Source organism: Zingiber officinale, chromosome 10B, assembly GCF_018446385.1.
Source record: "Zingiber officinale cultivar Zhangliang chromosome 10B, Zo_v1.1, whole genome shotgun sequence".
NCBI lineage: Eukaryota > Viridiplantae > Streptophyta > Magnoliopsida > Zingiberales > Zingiberaceae > Zingiber > Zingiber officinale.
Window position 1 is genome coordinate 80,930,892 of NC_056005.1, and position 10,000 is coordinate 80,940,891.

Sequence of the window (10,000 nt, forward strand, 5' to 3'; positions counted from 1 at the left end):
TATTATTAGTAAATATTTATTTCACTACTAGAAAACTAGGCTTTTGAGACACAACAAAATATGTCTTAAACTATAAATTTAATGTCTCAAAATGTTTTTTAGACGGTGATGAGACGATAATGTAGTTGTCCCTAATACAAGCGTCTCAAAAAAATATTGAGACAGTTGTACTGTCTCAAATACTATTTAAGACGGTAATGAGACAGTTATTCAATTGTCTCAAAAGTATTTAAGACAGTTATTGTTTTGTCTCAAATGTTATGTCTTATCCTGTGAAAAAACTAAAGACACTAAATCGAGATGGTAATGTGCTGTCTCAAATAGAAGTGAAGACAGTAAATTACTGTCCCTAATATTTCAACTTGTTAGATGCAATAATTATGACAAAAATTAATAATCTTTAAAGAACATTTATTATACAAATTAATCTAAATTAAATTTATTAAATCGTCATTTCAAAACAAAAGGAAAAATTCTCTTTTTATAAATTAAAAATAATATCCACAATATAAAATTCTATAATCATTAATTGAAGTGCATCCAACATTCATCCAATAACAGAAATATCTACATATCTATCATTAATTTGATAATAAAAAAATAACTATTCCCATGAAAGTTACACAAAAGAAAATCTAAAGAACAACTCCTCGTGATCTAGAGATAACTTCTATAATCCTTCTTCACCAGAATCCTGAACATAAAAAAAAAACTCTTATTAGAGGTAAAGATGATTTATAATATATACTGTTAAAAAAAAAATCAAAACATTTCAATAAGAAATCTCATCATCTAACACATAATCTTCTTTCTTGCAACTATATATATATACAACATAAACAACCTCAAGTTAAACAAACCTCTTCATCTCGTAATAAGAAATGATGGTTTATGTGTTTGTCAATATCTTTGTGTCTTTCAAGTTGTTGCACCTGTAAAATAAATTTATCTACAGCTTAAAAATATGTACACTACTATATCACCAAAATTGTTAATAAAACTAAAAAAAATTCTTATGAAAACATAATATTAATATTATCCGCACTACTATAAGCTCAAGTGTGATATGAACTATGTAAAAGAGGAGACATCAGACCATTTAGAAAACCCCATTATATTAATATTATCCAACCTTGGTTGATGAAAAATTATTATTGGATAATGAGTATTATCTTGTTTGGTTAATGCTACTACAATTATCAGGAGGATTCATGTTGATTTATATAACACATAATAATAATAAAATAAAATAATAAAGAAAGGTGACAAACTAATATTGCTACTTTTTAAACTCACCACAAAATTATAGCTATTAGATCCGTTCTTAGTGTCTAGTAGGAAACACATGCACTTAGAGTATCTAGAATTTTCAACTGCTTTAACTTCTATTCTATTTGCTAATTTTGTTAATGGTCAATAGGTCTTTAAGAATCAAGCAAGTAAATGTACACAAATCTTTTGAAATCATTGTGGAGACTATTTCATGCATACCATTAGATAGAAATACACAAAATATATTACTAAAACAATAATTAATGCAACTATTGCAAATTGAAGCATATTACCAAAATAACAATTGATGATGAAATTATCTCAAAAAATTAATTATGATGTGAAGAATGGAATGATTGCTGCTCTAGGAAGTAAATGATTTCATTTCTACATCATGACTAATGAAATATTCATGTGGCAGGAATGGGAATGGAGCTAGTTGAATAGTCATCAAAGAAAACCTTTACTTTAAAGGAAGGTTAACTCAGATTTAAGTGTTTGGAGATTTCACTTATGTCAGGGTTTATTTATTTATTTTTTTAATACCAATGCATAAAGAGTATTATATATATATATATATATATATATATATATATATATATATATATATATATATATATATATATATATATATATATATATATATACAAATTTTATTTATACAATTCATAGTTTAAATTATAGGTATAGCTCTGTCACTAGTTGAGCGCGATAAAAACTCAGAAGACTTGGCTTGGTTCTTTTATAGACAGCTAAGACTTCAAAAGTACCGCTGTATCAAGTTGCTCGATCCCTATATTAAATGTTTGAGGATGCCAAACATACAACAGCACACGAGTATTCTGTTTAACAATTTGATTCATTCTCTTTTGATTGTTATGGGATATCAGGCCATTCCCTTTTGGAAGAGAATCAACAATGTTCTTCTAAGTTCTAATAGAAAAATTATATGCATTACTAAATGACTTACTAAGCACAATTCAAGCAAATCAGATGCAACCAAAATATAATATGAAACGCGATACCATCAAGGAAAGAGATCCTTGCAAAAAGCAGCACCTTTGGGATTGGGCATTCACCTGTCTGTCACAAGGCAAAACCTTTGAGGTAACTGGGATCCTTCCGGGCTCGCTCCTGGAACTTCTTGAACCACCGGTCAAGGATATCCATGGGCATGACGAGCCGGCTTCCGCCAATCCCGCAGAAGGACTGCATGAAATTGAAGAGGTTCTCGCCAACCCTAAGAGCGAGTCGCTCGGCCTTCTTCTCCGCGCCGGCGTCAGCGACGGGTGGCAAGGAGGCGAGGTCCTCGACCGATACGCCGATCTTGGCGAAGGTGAGCGCGAGCTGCAGGGGATTAGGGTTAGGGTCAAGAATGCGGGGTTCTTCGGAAGAACTAAAGAAGTACCTGAGATTTGCCGTGGAGATCGCCGTTCCTCTATCGCCCTCTTCGTGGAGATCGCCGTTGCCTCCGTCACCCTCTTCGCTGTCGCCGTTGCCTCCGTCGTCCTCTTCGTGGAGATCGCCGTGTTCTCTTTTGTCGCACGAAAGAGACAAAAGAAACCTTAAATAAACTTATAACAAAACCTTAAAATTTAATGTTAAACGAAAGAGATATCTTAAAATCTTAAATAAATGAAACAAATTTAAAACCTTAAATAAACGAAAGAGATAATAACAAATGTAAATTTAATGTTAAAATAAAAACCTTAAAACCTTTAATTATATTAATGTAGATATATAATAAATTTATTATTTATTTCAGTATATACCCTAGCCTATCAAAAGATAGTATATTATTAAATATTTAATATATATTTTTTCATAATTTTTAAATTATCAATAATCTAAACACAAATTAAAAATTAAAAATAAATATTAAGTTAAATTTGTAGATGTATTTTTCTATGTTATTATATATATATATTCGATCCGTGTCGTGACCGTTCCGTGAAAGATATTGGAACTGGAACGGTAGAGTCTGTAACAATTATCGTGACCATTCTGACGAACCATATTCAAGATAATTTGAGACAAATATTTGTTTACCGTCTTATTTGAATGTCTTATATAATTATATTTTTAATTGTCTTTATTAGGTGTCTTATTTAGTTGAATTTGAGACAAAATCTTAAATACTGTCTTAAATTTAATGTCTCCATATAAAATTTTGAGACATCTATTATTACTGTCTTAATTACTTAGTATTTGAGACGAATTTTGTCACTGTCTTAAAATTTTTGTCTCAAAAGCCTAGTTTTCTAGTAGTGTTTGTTTCCTAGGTATTAGAGAATAATTATTATTAGAAAATACTTATTTGTTTCCTAATTATTAGAGAATAATTATTATCAGGAAATACTTATTTGTTTTCTAGTATTTTATATATTTTCCTATTTTATGTGTTTTCCCATTTTTATTTATAATGGAATTTATATACCACATATTATCATTAATAAAATGCATGAATTCTATCGTTAACGCCCAGACAGTGTGATATACTTCCATCTCACCTTCTCAGCTATTCCTCCCCCATGTCCTCTATCATATCCTTGGTGGCATCTCTCTTACCTGTATCACTTACAATGTGAGTCTACAAACTTAGCAAGTATACTCCACTAATAGGTATAAGAAATAGATGGTAAGATAAGAATGAAATTAGGAAGCATGAAGCTTGAACTTACTTACCCATTAAGGAAACAAGGAAAAGAACTATGCATAACTTAACAAGAGATAAACATGACGCAAGTGTGGCAGCCGTCTTTAAAGCACATTCATTAGTCCATATTCATAAACTTTAGAGGTACCTCTTAGTAGAACTTATAATCATATAGCCGAAGCCAACATTCATTGCATCATCATTCATGTTTGGAAGGACCTTTCCAGGAACTCATCCCGAGGCACCCAACCCGTACCGTCATCACACATGCACATCATTATCTAGTTGTTCGTATTGAGTAAACATGGCTCCATCATAACATACATCGCATAATTATTGAACTATCTTTCATAAAGTGAACTACTTAGGACTACTAGCAATGCATATACAATCCATGTATCACAAGAAAGTTAGTAGAAGAACAACTTAAACCCCAGAAATTCCTACTCTCCTGAATCTGTCCCAAGAATTTCAGTACACCAAGAAGCAACCACAATTTTGTTTTAAAAAAGAAAACCCGAAACCTATATGAAGAAGCTAGGCAACATCAAAAACACATTGCAATTTCACAAAACAGTTGCAGGAAATCAAAACCATTAAGAAGAAGAAATGTGTCATCGAAACAAATTGTAATCTACCTAGTTTGTTACTATAAATCAATACCCTTATGAAGAAGAAATGCTACATCGGAATCCCCTTGAAATCTTCACCAGATTTCCACAAAAAAAGAAATGAACCCAATAGGATGAACCAATGCATCATTGAAAACCTAATCACTATCGAAGCATCGAATTCCAAATCTATCCGGCAAGCAGAAACTGACACAAAGAACATACCCATCCCATCACAATCATCGATTCCCATCCATCCAGCAAAACCGAAGCTGTCTCATGGAGCAAGATCACACACATTTAAAGTATCACCTTCATTCTACTCAAAACTGAGCCCTCACAAGGAGAAAAGCACAACACATGAAAGCAACACTGCCATGCCAAAACCGAAAACTCATAGCACCCATGAGAAGAATGAACCCAAACAAGCATGCATAAAATCCCCAAGCCCCATCCCCTAAATCAGGGCTACTTGCAGGAAATCAACACCACAACAAACCTGAACTTCCACTTCCCAAATTCGATCTGAAATCTAGAAAAGAGGACAACCCTCACAAGGGCAATGCAAGGAAGAGAAAATGAACCACATACCACACCCAAATATGTTCTAATAGCATGTAACCACAACAAGAAAACAATGCCATCATCAAAAGCCAATCGATCTCTTTGAAATCCAAAGCAAAAGAAGGTAAAAGCACACCAAAAAAGACTTTGTGATGAGCCAACACATCTAATTTGTTTGCAAACCTATCGAAAAAGCACATATTCCATACATACTAAAGGAATCTACTTGCCTCTCCCTTTTCTTGGTCCCGTTGTTGGGCAGGAGGAACCCTCGGCGGACTCTGACCTACTTCGGCAAAGGAACAACATTGAATCACTGGCGATGAGGCGGTGCGACATTGAGGGGGAGTTATAGAGGGGAGTCAGGAGAGGGGGTGAGCTGCGGAAGGATTTTAGGGCAAGACTTAGGGTCTAATATTAAACTTAGGTTTATATCTTCAATCAACTTTCAACTTAATTGGGTGTTCAAACAGACTTTTATCTGACTTAATAGATCTATCATGTTCAAATAGGTCATATGAATTCGTTTAAAACCCCCAAAAAATTCCTAAAATTTTCTAGAAAATTTTAAGAGTTAATTTCTTAATTAACATCTTTTATTTATTATTATTATTATTATTTCATTATTTTTATTATTTTATTATTATTATTTTTTTTTTAATCTGGCCCATGAGACCTTACCGGTTCGGTGTTTGCCAAAATGAGGAGACGGAATGATTCGAGAGAGATCAAGGCACGATTCATGCCCGATGGCTGAAGCAACTCGATAACACAAATCGACCAGTGATAGATTGCTGTCCAGCAACCTTTCACCATTGCCCTTCCACTGAAAGACTAGTGGCAGAAGGCTAGGTGGTAGGGGACTTACTGGCAGCTAACAGTTGGCCGAAAAGGAAAGCCCTTTTCTTTGGCTGGCGTTGGCGGCATAGAAAAAAAGAAAACCTTTTTCCTTCTGGTTTTTACACCGAAATGAAGTAGAAAAACTAAATAAAAGGAGGAGCGAGAATAAAAAAAATGAAAGAAAAAATAATTTTAAAATTAAATTTAATTTTAAAATTAAACTTATTTCATTTTCCATATCTTATATAAATTTCTATTAGATTTAGATCAAATCTAAATATGTATCCACTAACCCACAATTCATATTATTAGTTTTAAGTTTGGTTCAAAATCAAACTACTTGGTTCAATAATCAAACTGCTTGGTTCAATAACTAAAACTCTTTTAATTAAAATCAAACTAATTCTCAAAAATGTTCGACTTGTCTTCAAAAGAAATGGCCCATCCGTGCTTCATATGAGACAAATATCTTTAATATTTGTTCCTCGTCTGGCCTAACTAAACTCAGACTCTCTTTATTTAAAAATCCAATTCTCAAACTCATTTTAAGTCATTTGGATAAACTCGTACTGCATGTGACCCAATAGATTCTTGGTTCTATTGGTTGTCCATAATTAACTATTAATTATGGATCGATTATGAGTTATACCTAGTAGTACATCATGACTCCTAATTGATCGAAAAATCAATAGTTAATTCTAGAACTACTTCTGAACCTTTTCAGCAGCTATAGTGAGTCATGCATTGTTCCTTTCACTCGTCTTATACCCACTTGGTTCTGGACATGATTTATGTGTCAGTCCCCACTAGGCTGACTACGTTATACCTAGCTCAAGTAATACTTCCTCATCTTATAGATTCAAATTACTAGTACATGTGTCAAAGAGTACAATACTCTTAACATGTGATGTTTTGGCCAAAGACTTTGAGTAGCAATCCTGACAAGTAGTCATAGAGTATACATCTCCTTATATGGAACGGTGAATCTTTTGTTGGCTATCCAAACACCTTTGGGCACTTGACTTATACCCAATCATTCTAGGGTTATACCTCTAAGGAGATGCTTGCTTAGGACGTCAAAGTATATACCTTTATTGTTTGGTAGGCCAGTTGGAGAGGGTTGAGTCAACTGAAACACTTAAACAAAAACTCCTTTCTCGTCTTTCGACTTAGATTAGCAAAGCAATTAAAATAGAAATAACAACTTAAAGAAAATAAGTAAAAGGCCAAGAATTACTTACAACTTAGATGGTTGTTAATCCAAGGTAGATGAAAGCTCACTAAGAATCTCCTTCGCTGAAGGTGGAGAGCCTTTGACACACAATGAAAGCTTAGAAAAGACTAGGAAAGTGAATACAAAAGTTGTTACATCTTTCCTAAGTCCAGGGGTCTTTTTATAGCCCCTAGAAAATCTTATCCGCAGGCTGAAGGCGCCTTCCATAGGACTGGGAGGTGCCTCCAGCGAGGCCAAGGATAAAACTTTATCCTTTTCTGTAACGGCTAGAATTGCCTGGTTGAAAGTGCCTTCCATACGTAAGGAAGGCGCCTTCCATGAAGGCTCGAAGGCACCTTCCATGAAGGCTTGAAGGCGCCTTCCATGCATAGTGAAGGCACCTTCCAGCAGAAGGCTTCAGCTTCTTTCCTCTTCCTCTCGCTCTTCCGCTTGGGTGATTTCAACCAATCGAAATAAGACTCACCCGAACCCAATTTCGGTCTTCTCCTCGAGTAGGCTTCCACTCTGGCTTCTCATCTCTCGAACGTTGCGCACGTCCTTCTCGTCCACAGGTGTACTCTTCCGCATCCTCTCGTCCCTCAGACGTACTGAGCCCGTCGGCTCTCTCTCATGACGTCCTTCTCGCTAGTCGCATCTTTCGCTCGACTTCCTGTGCTCCTAAACTCCCTCACACTTAGACACAGGGATTAAAACATAACAGGATCTATCCTAAACTTGGTTGGTCACACCAAAAATAACCTTGGGGTTCCAACAATCTCTTCCTTTTTTGATGTCAGCAACCCAAGTTAAGTTAGGCTAAACGAACCATAAATTAAAGATTGCAATACTAAGTAAAGATAATAAAATTGTAATAAAGTGCAAAAAGATTTTCAATTGTAAATTAAAATTTGAATTTTAACTACTACCTCCCCTAGACTTAATCTTCCATTCTCTTCCTTTGATCACATAAAAAATTGGGGTACCAAAAAAAATCTAAGGGTAACTTTTCTAAAAAAAAAATGAAAAACTTATCAAGTTTTTGAAAATTATTTTGAGGTTAACTTTGAAAATAATTTTGTTAATAAAAACAATGCAACATCAAAATATAATATATATATATATATATATATATATATATATATATATATTTAAAACCTTTTGTAAAAATAATTTTCTAAGTAGTGAAATTTTCAAACAATTGACAAAGGTTAAAATCATTATTTTAATTAACTATTACATGCTTATTAGTTTGTCAATTAAATATTCAATTCAATAATTAGCTTCCCGACTGTGACGAGACACTAGATCTTCTTGGTTATTGGATCATCAACCACTTTTAGATAAAGCGTCTTAAAGAATTTAAACATTTAATTTTACTTTCTGAAAGCCTAACGGAAATTTCAATTCAAATATTCTTTAGGAACCAAATATAGGCTCCTTCCTACTGGTTTAATTAGAAATTTGCGAAGTACATAACTTTTTAGAATTTTTCTAATTTGACCCCTATGAAATCTAAGATACCGTCTTAGTCTTTTTAAAATTTTGAGCTTTAATAGTTAAACATGTATGGTTTTCTAAGTTTTCTACTTGTGTTCTTAATTTATCATTTTTAATTTTTAATTTTTCAAAATCTTCTAACAAACAAGATTTGGCTAAAATTATTTTTAATTATTTGTTTTCTCTTTCAAGTTTGCAATAGTCTTTAGTTAATAATTTAACACATTTAAATAACTTATCAGGTGGAAGAGATCGCACCTGACTTATCTTGTCGATCTCATTGTCTGTAGCTCCCCTTAAACTGTTGCTTTCTTCTGTTGACGCTCCCCCTTCATCGATGCTCTCGATGCTCATTTCGGATGAGATTTCTTTGTGTTCGTCTTCTTGATGACTTGCCATCAACGCAAGTCCGGAAAAGGCTTCGACCTCTTATTCGGACGACGTTTCATCCCACGTTGCCTTTAGGGTCATGTATTTGTTCTTTTGGACGGGCTTCTTGTTCTTGCCTTTGTCCTTCTTGTTGATTTTTAACTTAGGGCAGTTGTTTTTAACGTGCCCTTCTTCATTGCAGTGGTAGCATCTGATTATTCTTCTCTTTCTACCCTGTGGATGGTTAGATTTTTTAGATTTAAGTAATTTTTTAAAATGTCTTACCGTCATTACCGTTTCGTCGTCGTCGAGAGAGGATTCTGAATCTTGTTCGTCCATCTTTGCCTTAAGGGCAATGTTGTGCTTCGACTCTATCTTCGGATCTGCACATCTCATTTCGTGGACTTCAAAAGTAAAAAATAATTCTTCTAAAGTAGTTGAATCTAAATCCTTAGATATGTAATAAACATATACTAATGATGCCTATTCAGCATTTCTAGGGAATGCGTTAAGCATGTACCTTAGTGAATCTCGGTTACTTACCTTTTCTCCGAAATTCGTGAGTCCAGTGATGAGCTCCTTGATCCTTGAATGAAGGTGTGCAACTATTTCGCCTTGTTCCAGTTTAATTGATGTTGCTAATATGGTTTCTGAGCATATCCCGTCTCGCGAGTTTTGCCTCCGAGGTTCCTTCGTGTAGTTCTAGGAATTTCTACCAGAGCTCCTTCGTAGACTCATAGGTTCTAATCCGATTGACTTCTTGTGGTGATAGAATGCTTAGCAGATGGAACTCTGCTTTACCATTTGCCATCAAATCAACCTGCTCATTTTTGGTCCAGTGGTATTTTCTTTTACCTTAGGGTGCTACAAAACCAAACTCCATTATTAAAAGCAAATCGAAATCAATTTTGAAAAATACCTCCATCTTCTTTTTCCAATTGGAGAAATCCCCCTTGAACTTTGGCAGATGAATGTTTG

The 10,000-nt window shown here is 34.0% G+C and overlaps 1 long non-coding RNA gene across 1 annotated transcript; it reads right to left on the reverse strand.

Annotated features, from left to right (window-relative positions):
- Positions 1–505: 505 nt before the first annotated feature.
- LOC122028540 lies at positions 506–3,842 on the reverse strand. Its single transcript, XR_006124849.1, has 5 exons — positions 3,783–3,842; positions 2,681–2,806; positions 2,352–2,619; positions 861–932; positions 506–694 (listed from the first exon to the last, which is right to left on the reverse strand). It is a non-coding gene; the product is annotated as an uncharacterized LOC122028540 (long non-coding RNA).
- Between the last annotated feature and the right edge of the window lie 6,158 nt (positions 3,843–10,000).